This window comes from Cyprinus carpio, chromosome B11 (assembly GCF_018340385.1).
Source record: "Cyprinus carpio isolate SPL01 chromosome B11, ASM1834038v1, whole genome shotgun sequence".
NCBI classification, from domain to species: Eukaryota; Metazoa; Chordata; class Actinopteri; order Cypriniformes; family Cyprinidae; genus Cyprinus; species Cyprinus carpio.
The window spans coordinates 15370714-15388699 of NC_056607.1; the positions used below are offsets into that span (position 1 = coordinate 15370714).

General features: G+C 37.3%; 1 pseudogene; it reads left to right on the forward strand.

The window, feature by feature from the left end:
• LOC109098758 overlaps nt 1-17986 on the forward strand; it is a 20093-nt pseudogene continuing 2107 nt past the window's right edge.

The following is a 17986-nucleotide window of genomic DNA, read 5'->3' on the forward strand; positions in this document are numbered from 1 at the left end:
AAATTATGACTGGACACCTTAACTCATTTCATTTGCTTGATCATTTGTTTATAATATTACAATAATAACACAAATGTCATCAAAACAGTTTCTTAAAACTAAAATCTAATTTTCTCTCAGTAATGAAATGCTTTGTTTTATATAACATAACTTACCTCCTGGAATATCCATTTAAACATTTTAATTGAGATCATTGCTGCTAAAAGTTTGTTTTGTATTTATTTTTTGCCAACATGATATATTTTAATTTTCTATTTTTTAAATTTCATTTTTAAGTGTAAACTTTAATATTTGTCTTCTTTTAAGGTTATCTGGAAAGCGTTGCCTTCAGTAAGTAAGGGAGCGGTGGATTTATCATCATGTCGAGATTGTTGGATATGAAAGAGTTTGGAGAAGCTGCTGCGTTTCTGCGCAAATCCGACCTGGAGCTGCTGGCAGCGCAAACTGTGGCGTTGATGGTACTTGAGATACATTTTCAACTGACTGCAACAAATGTTTTACGGCGGATACAACACTTCGATTCTCTTTGAAATAATTGCCATCTTGTTTACGCGGCGGCTTTCTGGTGTTCGTAAATGCATGTTAGGTTCTTAACTTCTAATGTTGAAAAGGGCATATTGGGGTAAATTTGGCATTGAATGATTGGATTTCTAACAAACAAACCAACGAAAAAACTTTGTCTACGCCTGGATACTGATCTGACGGCCTCCCTTGTGCGCAGGAAAGAAACGCGCTTGGATACCAGAGGAACAGGACGTGTACAGCGAGGTGGAAATCAGGGAGACTGATGGCGACAAAGTAATCGTTCAGACCAAGGACGGCAAGGTAACACTGTTTAATTAAATTAAATCAATCATGTCAAAACAATATAAGAGCATCCTAATTTAAAGATTTGTGGATATGTCAAAATAAGCGAACTTTCGCTTCATTATTAATAGTGCTTCTGAATGGTTTAGATCTCATTTAATAAAATTCAATTGTAATAATTATTTTGCAATTTGGTATTTTAATAAATAAATATAGGCTACGAACATGAAATATTGATTTGAGTTTAAACTATTTTACATGTAAAATAGTTTAAAGCTTTTTAAATAGCTAAGATCCAAGCTAGCTATTTTTTAAACGATTGACTAGTTAACTAGGCTCCCATGTAAGTCGGCAATGTAGCTTTAATTTTTCATCGTCCACTCTGTATCTTACCGGTTTGATGATCTTCTGAGCAGTGTATTTTTATTTTTTTGTCTTTTTCTGAGCTTCCAGCCATTTGTTCACTTTTACCACGTTTAACATATTAAACACGTTTACACACTTTTAAATAGTTAATTTTGCTGAGGCTATTTGTCTTAGTAGTCGCCAGATGGCGCCACTAACTATGTTTAAGTGCGCTAGAATGAGAAGACAAGGACGGCGGAGTGCTATGAAAGTAGTGCTGGTTTGTTGACATTAGCGACAATGATCCAGTTTAGCGGTCATTTAAAAATAACATAAAAATATTTGATAGCTCAGTGCGCAATTGACCAATAAGAATCACATATTCCCTTTAAAAGTGGATCATATAACTTTTTCCCTCTCCCCATGTTATCTATAACCCTGCTTTGACCCTACTTAATTCCTGCAGTGTTTAACTGTGAAGGAGGATGACATTCAACAGATGAACCCTCCGAAGTTTGACATGATAGAGGACATGGCCATGCTCACACACCTGAATGAAGCTTCGGTGCTCTATAACCTGCGAAGGCGCTACAGCAGCTGGATGATCTATGTTGGTACCATCACATCACAACTCAAAGCAAAGAAAAGATCTGCCCTTTCTCACTAATCTTTGATGCCACAAATAAATTGACCGCAGCATTAAACATAGAGGGGCGGCACTATTCATAGAACTTTACAGTCATAGTAATGAATTTAACACTTGCCTTTGCCAAGGGACAAATACTAGTGAATTCCCTAGAGGCATGTCCTTTACAACTGCCACAGTCAAAGTACTTCATAAAGTCATCCGAGGAAAGTTATGTTTTTCTTAAGAGCATTTAAACATTGTATACATGGGTAAACTAAAATATGAAAGTCCATATATAAAGTTATCAGTAAAATTATCATAGGAAAACGTCACATTGTGAGATATAACAGCACACTCATATGACAATTTGTAAGTATTATGTTATGGCAAATTAGTGGCTAATTTGTCTAATTATTTACAATCTCATTCCTGTGTTTTTGTACGATCAGCTTGCACCCCACTGATGGTTAGGTTAAAGGGTGGACCTTCTTGCTTTATTCTGAAAATGTTACCTTTTTGCATGAACCAGATTGTATGAATTTACATGAAAACACCTCATAAAATAGACATTTTAGAATATAAAAGACACATTATAAAAAATAAAGTTAAAGAGATCTGTGGCGGTTCTGCAGGGCATTTGCAAATTATGATTTGGGTATGATTAGTTTGGATTTTAAACAAGTGTGTGTGTGTGTGTTGTATATATATATATATATATATATATATATATATATATATATATATTATATATATATATATATATACACACAAACACACATATGACCATTGAATATTTTTTTGCTTTGTAATTTAAGCATCATATCAAATTATGTATATACATTAGTACTTGTTATTATCAGCCAGGCTTAAAATACAACCCTCTGCTTCATCTCTATATACAACAAGTTATCTGGCCTAAAGAATTGTGTAATTTATCCTGACTAGATACGATACCTGAGATTAAGTTTGTCAAATCTTCTCATGGCAGACATATTCTGGACTCTTCTGTGTGACCGTGAACCCATATAAATGGCTTCCCGTCTACACCGCCCCTGTAGTGGCTGCCTACAAAGGCAAACGCTGCTCCGAGGCTCCACCTCACATCTATTCCATTGCTGACAATGCCTACAATGACATGTTGCGAAGTAAGTATTACATAAAAATATTGCTTGTCTCTATCCTCTACAGTAATTTACAGGAGGGATGATTTCATACTTCAGAAAGGCCCTTTATGACCTGAAACAAATGTGTTATCCAACTTTTTTTGTTGCATTGTTTTTTATAATGTTCTTTGCTGTGGTATTTCTCTTTCTTTTTTTATTTTTCAAATGTCTTATCATTCGATAATTTCTTGATACTCATAGTGGAGAATCTGGTGCTGGCAAAACAGTAAACACGAAACGTGTAATTCAGTATTTTGCCATAGTAGCGGCTCTGGGTGAGGCACAGACTTAAAAAGGAGTAAGACACAAGCTCTCTCGGTTTCCCTTAAATCATCTCCCTCTTCGGTTTCAATCAGCCTTTTTTTTTACCTCTTATGTTGGCAGGTGTTTGTCATTTTCATTTTGAAGTCGCTCCTCATCCAGGTGTCCGGTTGCATTTTTACAGTGAAATTACTACTATGTTTTGTGACAAAGTTAACTGTTATGGACATCCAGACTGAGGTTTGACTATCCCTTCCATTTGCATATATCTTTTGGCTAATTTTCCCAAATATTTTTGTGGGGTGAACCTGACTCCATGCGTCTTCTATAGCTTAACCCAACACATCATCTCCTGCCTTTTTTGTCCTTGTTCTTGAAGTTTTTCTGTGAAACAAATTCGTGATTAACATTTAAGCTTTCCTTTTTTTCTGTTTCAAGCAGGCCCAACCTCTTTCAGTTTCCTTGATTTCAGCTTTTTGTCTTCATTTTTAAATCCATTATTCACAGAATACTTTTTTTCTCTGATTATAATAGGGTGTGATTGTTAAATACTTTGATGTATTTGATGTGAGCTAACAAAATTTTACCCCATTTTTCATTCTTAATCCATGTTTGTCTATGAATTAGCATTTTCAGTTAGAATATAAATTATTTTTTTAATCTATATTTTTACTATTTTGATGATTAGCATAGTATAATACTTTTTTAAATTTGTAAAAAAAAAAAGTGCATTATATTGAATTCAAATGCATGCAGTGCATTAAATGTAAGATGTAGAATGAAATAATAACAATAAAATATAATAACAGAAGATGAGAAATATGTGCTCTTTTACAAAACAACCATGTTTTAAGGCCCCTTCCACTAAAACAGGGGTGAGTATATCTTCACACGTGGAGACATACTGCATAAACTGCAACAAATAAAGCTCAAAAACATATCAATTATAAAATTGCGTTTCTCAGGGTACTTTAGAAGACCAGATTATTGAAGCTAATCCTGCAATGGAGGCTTTTGGAAATGCCAAGACATTGAGGAACGACAACTCGTCCCGTTTTGTGAGAATTTGACACATAATATAAACCAAAATTTGAAAATTGTAGTTTTTGAGTCTAAATTCCATTTTTTTTTTTACAAGTAAAGACCTGTCACCATGTTGTAAAATTAAACTATCAAGCATTGTTGATTCAACAACGGCATATTTCCTTAAATCCATCTATAGGGTAAGTTCATCAGGATCCATTTTGGACCAACGGGGAAACTGGCTTCCGCTGACATTGATATAAGTATGTAAGTAAATGATTCAAAGAATGATGATGACCCTCCAGTTCATGTCATTCCAAAATTTAAAAACTGACAGTGCAGTGATTTTTCAAATTATTTCTCTCTAGATCTTCTGGAAAAATCCAGAGTGATATTTCAGCAGCCCGGAGAGCGTAGTTAACACATCTACTACCAGATCATGTCACAAAAGAAGCCTGAACTTCTTGGTAAGATAAATGCTACAATTACAAATTACAAATACAACTGTATTTTATTGCCATATTATTAATACATTTATTCTTTTCTTGTGGATTTCAGGCATGCTTCTGGTCTCTTCAAATCCCTATGACTACCATTTTTGCTCTCAAGGAGTGACAACGGTGGAGAATATGGATGATGGGCAGGAGCTTATGGCTACTGATGTAAGCCAAAAAATCTCTCATCACCTCTAAAACCAAATGAAAAAAAAAAAAAACTACAAAATCATTCTCTTGCCCATCCAGCATGCCATGGATATCATTGGTTCACTCCAGAAGAAAAGTACGGCTGCTATAAAATAGCAGGGGCCATCATGTACTTCGGGAACATGAAATTCAAACTGAAGCAGAGGGAAGAGGAGGCAGAGGCCGATGGCACTGAAAGTGAGCGTAAATCTAGAATCTAGTTAGTCATTATTACAGTATTACAGTTAAAGATGGTCCAAAGCTTAAATGAAATAATCTTTCCAGGTGCTGATAAGGCCTCCTACCTGATGGGTGTTAGCTCAGCAGACCTTATAAAGGGTCTTCTGCACCCTAGAGTGAAGGTGGGCAATGAGTATATGGTTAAAGGACAGAATGTCGAACAGGTGAGAAGTGTTCCCAAATTCCTTCCTCATTGGCTGTATGTCTACAGCTACAAAAACAGAATTTTTTTGCTATGGCAATAATAATGCATGTTGAAACCACTGACATTTACTGTTGATCTACTAAGATACAAGGAATAAAGCAGCCTGAGAAATCAGCCTGGTATCCAGGCAACTGTTGCAATCCATGTGAGTGACAGCTGTGATCTTCATGTTCTCCACACACATTGTGTGGCTCCACCAGGTTAACTATGCAGTGGGAGCTCTGGCCAAAGCCACTTATGACCGCATGTTCAAGTGGTTGGTGGGGCGTATAAATAGGACGCTCTACACTGTTCTTCCACGCCAGTTCTTTATCGGAGTGCTGGACATCGCCGGCTTTGAGATCTTTGAGGTGAGTGACTCTCGAAATTCCACACCGCACTTATCTAGATTTCCGTCGGCATTCACACTTGTGCATCTGTCATGTGGATTCTCTCAACAGCTCAACAGCTTCGAGCAGCTCTGCATCAACTTTACCAATGAGAAACTGCAACAGTTTTTCAACCACCACATGTTCATCCTGGAACAAGAGGAGTACAAAAGGGAGGGCATTGAGTGGACCTTTATCGACTTTGGGCTTGACCTCCAGGCCTGCATTGACCTCATTGAAAAGGTTTTTTTTTGTTGTTGTTGTACTTAAAACAATGAGATGAAATACAGTAACAATAAGTATGAGGCTCATTTTGAGCTAGTGCACTATGCAGGAGTGGTGAGTTTCTACCAGTAATAGAGCTCCAATAAGACTAAATTTAAAGGTCACTTAGGCAGCACTTGATATTACAAGTATTTATGATGCATTTTAGATTATTTTGGTGCTTTTTGTACTGAAAAACAACTACAAGCCAGTCCGTTTGCTGGTTTAAGCTGGTCTTCCATTCTGGCAAGCTGGAAAGTGCCCTCTGTAGATATGTATATATTGTTATCTATTATATCATTTTAATGTAGATATATTGAATATTTTCATATAATATTATTGGTTGGTTAGACAAAAACAAAGACCCCCTGAATGAAACGGTGGTAGCTTGTTTCCAGAAATCAGCCAACAAGCTTCTAGGTAGTCTATATGAGAATTATGTTAGCTCTGACTCAGGTAAATATACCCCACAGTTTACCTGAAATATGCCACAATTCTCTTCTAAACCATAAAATACTCCTAAATACAACTTTTTCCTTTTAGCCTCTGACACAAAAACAGGCGGCAAGGAAAAGAGGAACAAGGCTGCTTCTTTCCAGACAGTGTCCCAGCTACACAAGGTAGGAATATAACCAAACATTACTGCACTTGGTGCAAATTAGTTAGTAACAACACATGGTCAGATATTCATGGTCATTAAAACAAGAAAATCAAAACTTCAGTACTGAGAGGGAGGCAGTTAAGACTTGCAGTGATGTTTAGAGAAATGACACATGAACATCACTTTAAGTCTGTGCTGTCTCCTGTTCTGTCTGTGTCCACAAAAAGCATCAACAACTCAGGGTAAGTCTAGGAACACATCTGACAATGTTTTGGAGAAGGACATTTTTGCATATGTTATTATCGATTGAATTTGCTTTGCGCAGTGTAAAAGGTTAAGAACTTCTGTACAATAATATTTCTGTTTCCCCAACTGCAGGAGAATCTCAACAAGCTGATGACAAACTTGTGAAGCACTTTTGTGCACTCCATTATCCCCAATGAGACCAAAACACCAGGTGTTGTAATCAATGAGTGCTTCAACACATCCAAACCGACAGGATTATGATGGGAATCACTATTTTTGAGCATCAAACAATTTCACAGCTTAGTTTTATACTGAAACAACAACCTGAAAGAGAATCTAAGTTGCAAAACCTCAAAACATTTTCATCTTTTTGCAGGCATCATGGATGCCTACATGGTGCTGCACCAGTTGCGCTGTAACGGAGTCCTGGAGGGCATTCGCATTTGCAGGAAGGGATTTCCTAACAGAATTCTTTATGCCGATTTCAAACAACGGTGAGAAGAGCTATTATTGACACCTTGCGTAATCTTGAGAACATAAAAAAACAAACAAAAAAACCCAGTTAATTACAATAAAATCTTGACATTATAGTATAATAGTATAATTTCCCTGTGTGACCATGTTTTGATCAATGCAATGATTTGCTGTTCACTAAAAAAAGTGAGGCTGAATTTTACAGGGATCAACTCGGTTAAAAGTTAAAAACTATGTTATTTCTGGGGTCCTAGTGCCACTAAATGAAATGTAAAAAAAAAATAAAAAATTGTTTCCAAAAAAAGTTTTCTTAAAATCACCATTTGGCGGAGCCAGAATTTGGATCATATTGGATCAAATTATTTATGTTTGATTATTTGATTCAGTTATTTCCTATATATTCTAAAAACATCACAGAGCCACAGGTGTCTTACAATTTTTATGTAAATTAATGTATGAATAACTGACTTAAAGCTGTTTATTCACAATAAACTGTGACATTTTGAGTATTTCAACATAATACAATTGCTCACTTCATTTTTAACCTTCACAGGCTTGTGAGAAGTTAGCTTGATGATAAGCCAGTTGTTAAATAGTAAAAATTTCTGTACATCAATTAAATCTGGAACAACTATGTTTGCAGATGATAATGATAAAAAATAGTGAATAAAAATAAACAATAAGGATGTCTATATTTCTCCTTTTCACAGATATCGCATTCTGAATCCTCACGCAGTCCCTGATGACAAGTTTGTTGACAGCAGGAAGGCTGCAGAGAAACTTCTGGCTTCACTGGACATCGACCATAATCAGTATAGATTCTGACATACTAAGGCAAGTCAGACTTCAGCCAGTAAAAGGTTGTTGCTTTCAGCCTCAAGCAATGGGACGTCGATCACAGGTTAACTCTGTACACAAGACAAAATGGGCTAAATTAACCCGTCTGTGTCTCTGCATTACAGGTGTTCTTTAGAGCTGGTCTGTTGGGACACCTGGAGGAGATGAGGGACGAACGTCTGGCTAAAGTTCTCACTCTACTGCAGGTCGCCAGCCGTGGCAAGATCATGAGGATGGAGCTGAAGAAGGTGATGGAGAGGAAGTAATACATGATTCTAATCAAAAAAAGTTTCTAAAATTAAAATACAGTGGCCCCCAAGCATATTTGGATATTTAAGTCACACTTAAAAATGAATACAAGTAATTGCATTAGATAACGTTTCCAACCAGGTTCCACTTATTTTAAAGAAAAATATTTCACAAAAAATGTCTTTCAGATAGTTAGTGGAACATTTCCTATTGAAATTACTCGATTTTGACTATGACAATTCACCAAACAACCATAAATGCGAACACAGTTTTACCCTCCTAATAGCTCTTACATGGTTTCAATCCACTTGAATGGAGAAAAGGGCTTATATTCTCCATATTCTTGATGCCGTCCCACACAAATATTCACAAACTATACTGATATCCAACAGGTTTACTTCTAATAAAGTTAGCAACAAGCTGTTGTCACATGATATCTCTCAACCCTCAACATATGAGAGGTATTATGGGGCCATGTGGATGGAGTGTGTGAGGCGTGTGTCTTCAGACATGCATTTGTCCATGTGTGCGTGTGTGGCCGAGACCCTTCATATGCTCGACACTCTCTTTGAAACGCGAGGTTCTCCATGCCTATATCCATAACCTCCACCCTTCCCCTTATTAGACAAAGCAGACGGTGTCCTTTAAGCCCAGAAGCCCAGTGGGTCACATGACAGCTGCACACCCCACTCCCCACTAAAAATACAGGCCAGCTCTCTGCTCAAAGGCCTGTTTTGCCAAGGCGCCTGTTCCTCTAAAGGACCACATTGAAAGCATATCTGCAGACTGGCAAAGGATTAAAGCCGCTGGTTCACAGAAGGCATCAGTTTCTAAATAAATATAAGACACTTCACCTTTTGGGTGGCCTGGAGCACAGATGCATGGCAGCTATTTGATCAGACCGAATTCTCTGCCGTCATCCGCTAACATATAACCACAGTACTGTGAAAGCAAGCACATGACATCTGAAAGTCACCCCAGTAATAGACTAACTAAAATGAGCCTCGTTTCATGCATTCATGGACGTAAGCCAGTGGGTCATATGGGGGTGACACAGTCTTCCCATGATCACTGTTGTTGTTGTTGACTAAAACTATTTAAATCAATTTCACTAACTGAAATAAAGTTCAAATAACAAGAAATCAAATATAAATATTACAACTCACTGAATTAAAAATAAGTTTTAGTTGAAGTACTAAGCTTACTAAAGCTAAAATTGAAATTAAAACAAAGCTAATTAGAAATATAAAAATATATTAGAATAGGATTATTAAAATAATATAAAAAAAAGACAAATGACGATTTTTAACATACAATTAAAATTAAAACTGAATGTCGGCCGATGGCCTCGTGGTTAGTTCAAATCCCGCCTCGAGGTCTTTTGCTGATCCAGCTCCCCTCTCTCCACCCAATACTTTCCTGTCATCTCTCCACTGTCCTCTCAAAATCAAAGGCACAATAAGCCCATAAAAATAACTAAAAAAAAACAAAACTGAAAATATAAAAATAAACGCTAATTCAAAATATTAATAAATACTTTAACAGTATAAAACAATAATAATAATAATAATAATAATTCCTTACATTTATATAGCGCTTTTCTAAGCACTCAAAGCGCTTTACATTGTCAGGAGGCATCTCCTCATCCATCACCAGTGTGCAGCACCACCTGGATGATGCAACGGCAGCCATAGTGCGCCAGAACGCCCGATGTAAGCCAGATTATTGGTGGAGAGGAGACAGAGTGATGAAGCCAATCAGTAGATATGGGGATTGTTAGGAGGCCATGATGGTCAATGGGTGAATTTGGCCAGGATGCCGAGGTCACACCTCTACTCTTTTCGAAAGACATCCTGGGATTTTTAATGACCACAGAGAGTCAATGTAACTGATGCATTAATAGTTTGTGGGTTTGTGTGGTTAACAATGTTTTTAATGTCTAAGTATGGATGAATGATGAGACTGCAAAAATATTTGCTGCAATAACTCAAACTAAAATGGACGTTGTATTGTTAAAAACAAGAGTATTAGACCCAAAGCCACTCAATATAGCGGCTATAAGAATGGAAGCTGGACTTTCAATTTATAGAGCCAATCACGTGATGTAACTGGACCAGGCTGAAAAATACAGTATTTAGTTATAGTTTAGAAATAAAGAAACAAAAATGTAAAACTTATTACTAATAATTTTAGATCTTTTCTCATTCAAGTATATAGGAGCTATAATTATATCACCAAGATGGCCACCAAGTGGACTGACATGCCTTAAAGAGACTATACCTATACCTAATTATACCTGCCTCTTGTCCTTAGGGAGGCTATTATGATCATCCAGTGGAATATCCAGGCCTTCAACATTGTGAAGAACTGGCCAAGGATGAAAGTTTTCTTCAAAATCAAGCCCCTACTGAGGAGCGCCGCCACGGAAAAAGAGCTGGCCACTCTAAAAGAGGAGTTCCTGAAGATAAAGGAGGCACTAGAGAAATCAGAGTCCAAATGTAAGGAACTGGAAGAGAGACAGGTCAGCCTGATCCAAGAGAAGAATGACCTTTCCCTGCAGCTACAGGCAGTGAGTATCAATGGCAATCGTACTGTTTGCTCATAAACACCACAAAAAACGGTGCCACAGAACTACTCATTATTGCATTTTTATAGTTTACTGTGTTCCAGCAGGACATTTAGTACAGTTTCATAAAGTTTGCAGTTTGGCAAAAATATATTTTTTTTTAAATCGCTGAATGCATAAAAGTATAAAATTATAACTTCTCCAATGCACTAATTTTGACATGATCCATGATATAAATAACCTATGTAGGTTTAATGGAAAGAAAATGATGAAAATTATGTACAGTTTTGTTGGGTTCTAATGCCATTACCCAACAAATTATGAGATTGTCTAAAATAATACAATGAATTGTACATATTCAGGTGTTAAATTGTTTAAATTGACTTTCTAATCGCTCAACAGGAGCAGGATAACCTGGCAGATGCAGAGGACCGTTGTGACCTGCTCATCAAGACCAAGATTCAACTTGAAGCCAAAGTGAAGAAGATGAACGAACATCTGGAAGATGAAGAGGAGATGAACACTACTGTTCTTGCAAAAAAACACAAGCTGAAGGATGAGTGCGCTGAGCTGAAAAAAGATATTGATGATCTGGAGATAACCTTGGCCAAGGTAGAGAAGGAGAAGCATGCCACTGAAAACAAGGTGAGCCCAGTCTTATGACGAAAATGAAGGTCAAGCTTTGTTGTTGAGCCACTATGAAGTCTGTTAAACTAATTAAAGACCCTTTTCATAGGTGAAGAATCTGATAGAAGAGATGGCAGTTTTGGATTAAACTATTCTGAAGCTCACTAAAGAGAAGAAGGCCCTACAGGAGAGTCACCAGCAGACGTTGGATGACTTGCAGACAGAGGAAGACAAAGTCAACACTCTGACAAAGGCCAAAGCCAAGTTGGAGCAGCAAGTAGATGATGTAAGTTGGATAAATGTTAACAGTTCCAAATAGAAGAATAAATCAGGAATCAGTAATACACTATAATTCCATGTTTTAGTTGGAGGGGTCCTTGGAACAGGAGAAGAAATTGCGAATGGACCTGGAACGGGCCAAGCGCAAGCTGGAGGACGATCTCAAGCTGTCCATGGAGTCTGTCATGGACCTTGAAAATGACAAGCAGCAATAAGAGGAAAAGCTAAAGAAGTAAGGAAATATCACATGACAGGATGCTGTAAAACAAAATATTTTTGTTCTTAAATTGTCTTTTTTTGTGTGTAGGAAAGATTTTGAAATGAACCAGATCAGTTCGAAAATTGAAGATGAGCAAGTGCTCATCATCCAGCTTCAAAAGAAGATCAAGGAATTGCAGGTGAGTCAAACTGGACTGTTCAATTTCTTGAGTATGTATTTCTATCAGAACACTTTCATTAATTCTTTCATTGTGTTTAAGGCTCGTATTGAGGAGCTCGAAGAGGAACTGGAAGCAGAGCGTTCCACCTGAGCGAAGATGGAGAAACAGCGATGCGATGCATCCAAAGAGCTTGAAGAGCTCAGCGAGCGTCTAGAGGAAGCCGGAGGTGCAACGTCAGATCAAATTGAGATGAATAAGAAACGGGAGGCAGACTTTCTAAAACTGCGTTGTGACCTTGAGGAGGCCATATTGCACCACGAGGCTATGACTGCCGCACTGCGCAAAAAGCATGCAGACAGTGAACTGAGTGAGCAAATTGACAGCCTTCAGCGGGTCAAACAGAAGTTGGAGAAGGAGAGAAGTGAGGCCAAGATGGAGGCAGATGACCTAACCTCCAATTTAGAGCAGCTGGCAAAGAGCAAGGTGGAAAATATGATCCATGTTGCACCACATTCTGATCTAATTTAACTAGTATTAATTTAGCTTTGACTTTAACATTGAAAAATCATGGGATGATTCCAGTTGAGCTCAGGTTTAAATCGTTTTAGTTATTTGCATGCTCTTAGTTTGTATATTTAATCAAATTATTTCATGAAATAAGGTTAAAATGTCTTAGGTATCATGAATTTACAACAAAGAATATGTTTTACAGCTGCTATTAATATGGCTTAATGTTAATTTTTAAATATACTCAAACATTTATACATTCACATTACATTTACAAATGAGGACATTTAGCATTACATTTAGCAAATGAGGACAATATGCAATCAAAAGAGCAATGATATGTAAGTGCTATGATAAGTCTTGGTTAGTCTAATGAAGTACACATAGCAGTTCTATAAACAAGTAGATAGAATAGAAAAAGAATAGAGAATGCTAGATAGATAGAGGGTCAGTTTATTTTTAAGTAAAAATAATTATAGACTAGAGAGTGCAAGTGTTAGAGTGTCACGTTTAAAAAAAAAATAAAACTATTCAAGTTGTATAAATTAACATTGAATCTATTATAAACAAACATAAATGAATGAAAACCATTAGTGTGTGTGTGTGTGTGTGTGTATATATATGTATATATATATATATATATATATATATATATATATATATATATATATATATATATATATATATATATATATATATATATATGAATTAACATTAGCTTAAATTAATAAATGCTGTGATCTAATGTAGCAAGTTTATCCTTATTGTAAAATTTAAAAATAGGCCTATATAATGTAACATGAATAAGCCTTAAGGAATCATCATATACAACATTTCAAATCAAAAGATTCAAACCCCTAAATTTAACAATAATATTTGCCAAGAGTAATAAAAACTTTATAATACAATGACAGATTGCTATAAAATAACTGCAGATTATTCCAAGAAAATGTTGCAGAAAACGTAAAAGCCTTATTATCCATTTCAGACTTTAGGCACAGTCATAAAAAAGATATCCTGACAATGAATTCAATACACAAGACGTCTGCGCATCATGAAAAAAATAGACAGCCTTAATAATATTCACTGAGATGAATCATAAATAGTATTATTGTTTTTGGTCGTAGCGCCAAACCCTTGTCCAAAAATCCAGTAGGCAAATAACATAAGGTGCGTAGATCCAAAAAATACAATGATGAAATGATGAAAGCGATACACACTCGTCCAGATTTCATTTATTGCTCAGAGGTCACAAAAATACCCGCAAAAAGGTTTAAAAGTGCAAAACTGCAGAACATTTTCGGGTATTAACCCTTCCTCTGTGCCATGTGCTACCACGCAACACCTGCGCTCATTAAAACATGTATTACCGTAATACACCTAATATCACGAAGATACGAAAAAATCTCAAACATATAACAGAATACATTTACAAATCATCAAAAATGATCCATATACAACTATCAACAAAATATACATATAAGTTACAAAAAACATGCCACTGAGAAAATGTGTCGCCTCTATGAGGACCAGATGAACGAGTCAAAAGCCAAAGTGGAGGAGCTCCAAAGGCAACTCAGCGACACCAACACAGCGAGCCCGGGCGAAAGCGGTATACAAACACACTACCTAATACCTACTAAACAAGTTCATACTTAACAAGAACCACTGAGACATTTATGCATTGGTTTGAGACATCTAATATACTTACTAACTGTAAACCATTTTTACATAATTTTTCCATAATAGAGCTGAGGTGGGCAGAAAGCTGGAGGGGCATGAAGCTCTGGTGTCTCAACTGCAGCACAACAAAAACTCCCTTAGCTAAAACATTGAGGAGCTCAAGGAACAGCTAGATGAAGAAACCAAAGTAAGAGAAATTATTTTTCTCACAGCTTTTATGTGGAACCAATTTCTACTTTTGATTTGTCTTTGGCATCTGCTCCTTTCAGTCAAAGAATGCCTTGGCTCATGCCCTGCAATCATCCAGGCATGACTGTGATCTGCTGAGGGAGCAGTATGATGAAGAGCAAGAGGGCAAATCTGATCTGCAGCGTGCACTGTCCAAGGCCAATGCCGAAGTCGCCCAATGGAGGACCAAGTATGAGACAGATGCCATACAGAAGACAGAGGAACTTGAGGAAGTGAGTGTGTGGACTAGACAGGAAATAATGGCTGGCTTCATTGGATGCAAGAGGCTGAGGAACAAGTCAAGGCATCAAACGCAAAGTGCTCCTCCCTAGAAAAGACCACACATCGACTGCAGTCTGAGATTGAGGATCTCGTAGTAGATCTGGAGCGCTCTAATGCAGCCGCCGCTGCCCTGGATAAGAAGCAGAGGCAATTTGACAAGATTCTGGCTGAATGGAAGCAGAAGTACGAGGAGTGTCAGTCTGAGCTGGAGTCTTCACAGAAAGAGTCTCGTTATCTGAGCACAGAGCTGTCTAAACTCAAGAACTCTTATGAGAAGGCTCTGGACCATCTGGAGAGCATCAAACGGGAGAATAAAAATCTACAGGGTATGTTTTGAACTTTATGGATTATGAGTAGAGAAAAAAAACTACAGTACATTATCAGTCACAAAACGTGACTTATCAACACCTTTCATGTTTCTGACAGAGGAGATTTCTGACCTGAATGACCAAATAGGCCAGGACAGCAAGACCATTCATGAGCTTGAGAAGATCAAGAAGGGCTTAGACCTGGGGAAGACTGAAATTCAGGCAGCCTTGGAGGAAGCTGAAGTATGAATCTTCTTTGTGTCTGCAAATGTTTGTAGTTGAAAACCTCAGTCACATTATTGTTAGACCAGATAAAATACTTGTGTATTGACTTAAACATATGAATAACATATTACATCATTAATGTCCAAAGGAGAAGTATTTCCATGATTATTGTTGTGACATAAAAAAAACACAGTGTGGTACATTTCCTGTTAGGTCTTTTTTAAGGTAAACTGCAGTCCTTAACTTTTGGCGCTCTAGCGGTTAATAAACAGAACTGCGTGCGTCTTGCGGAAGAACATTTTAGCCGGAGCTACTTCTCTCTGTTTGTGTCTATGACGAATCATGCAGGCACTGGGCTACTCCGCAGCGGTACCGACCTGAACCAGTCTAAATAGTCTGAATATAAACACATATTATAGGTATACCGTAGTGATTCAGGACAAGCCAAAAACACGATTAGGAAAAAAGGATTCATGGTGTACTCGCTTATTATATAAATTATAAAATTATATAAAATATAAAAAAGTTACGGACTGCAGCATTAAATAGTGCATGTATTGAAGAAAAAATGGTTTGATTCAATTAAAACCTCAAATACTTTTTTTTATGATACATGAGATTCCTGGAAATAATAAATGTATACCTTTCTGTTTCGTCATTAAGTGTTTTTCATTTTACCTGGAAATAATACATAAAAAATAAATGAAATTATTTACGGTTTATAAAACCAGCCCATAACATGGGCTAAGAATAATATCACACCAAAACAGATTTGAAAAGACTGTCTCATATATTATTTTTGGTGTCAAGGAACTCTGGAGCATGAGGAGAGCAAGACTCCATGTATACAGCTGGAGCTCAACCAGATTAAAGCAGACATTGACAGAAAGCTGGCTGAGAAAGATGAGGAAATCGACAATCTCCGGTGAGTGATGAGGTATGAAGACTGATAATTAAACCATTATTTTTCATTACTTCATTTCATTATACAACCATTATTGTTTATACTACAAGGCTTCCTAACTACTTTACCCACCTTTAACTTCTCTAGCCGTAACCATCACCGTGCCATAGAGTCCATGCAAGCCACCCTGGACGCAGAAGCAAAATCCTGTAATGAAGCCATCAGGTTGAAGAAGAAGGTGGAGGGTGACCTGAATGAAATGGAGGTTCAGCTGAACCATGCAAATCGCTTGGCCACTGAGTCCCAAAAAATGGCCCGCAACCTGCAGACACAGATTAAGGTAAATGTGACTTTTATTATAACAAACATATTTTAATTATTGCATCATAATTGTTGGAAATAAAACACAGGTTTGGAGTATTTCCATATTATATGTATGCAAAATTACCTAAGCAAATAGTCACTAACTTATCTTTAACTAACATAAAACCCCCTGTTATATAAATTAAAAGGACCTTCAGATAGAGCTGGATGAAACTATTCACCAGAATGAAGAACTGAAGGAACAAGTTCCCATTACTGAACACAGAAACAATCTCCTGACTGCTGAGGTTGCAGAACTCAGAAGCCAGCTGGAGCAGAACGATCGCGTCCACAAACTGGCTGAGTATGAGCTCCTGGAAACCACAGAGAGGGTCAACCTACTGCATACCCAGGTAATGGCCAGATTTCCCATCAGTCTTTGCAGAAGGCAGTTCTTCCGAGCATTGACGACAAATAATACATAGTCATTTTCAATTCTTTCTTCCTCCCCAGAACATGTCACTGCTTAATCAAAAGAAAAAGTTGGAGAGCGATATCTCCACGTTGTCTAGCGAGGTGGATGATGCTGTGCAGGAGTGCCGAAATGCAGAAGAAAAAGGCCATCACTGATGTGAGTGTCTTGCATAGAGAGGGTGTTTTATGCTAAATATTGTGCACAGGAAATTTAATATGATGCTTTCAACTTGCAGGCCGCCATGATGCCAGAAGAGCTCAAGAAAGAGCAGGACACCAGTGCTCACCTGGAACGTATGAAGAAGAACATGGAGCAGACCATCAAAGATCTGCAGATGCGTCTGGATGAGGCTGAGCAGATCGCTCCAAAAGGAGGCAAGAAACAAATCCAGAAACTGGAAAGCAGGGTATGAAGTATTAAAAACCTGACTGACTTTAGTGGTGTCTTGCGTTGTGATATAGTGAAATTTTAACTTTGCTTTCCTTAAGGTCAGAGACCTGGAGAGTGAGCTGGAATCTGAGCAGAAAAAAAGCAATGAATTCCAGAAGGGAGTCCGCAAATATGAGCAAAGGATCAAGGAGCTCACCTACCAGGTACAGACTCTATCAGAGAGATGCACAAATTCAGTTTCGATTGTACTGTAAGGTTGCACTATTCTGGAAGAATAAACCCTGTGGCACCACCTGCTCTTTCTACAGACTGAGGAGGACAGGAAGAACATGGCGCGTCTACAGGAGCTCACAGACAAGCTGCAGGCCAAAGTTAAGACCTACAAGAGACAAGCAGAGGAAGCGGTGAGTTTACAAATAAACCTTAATATGCTAC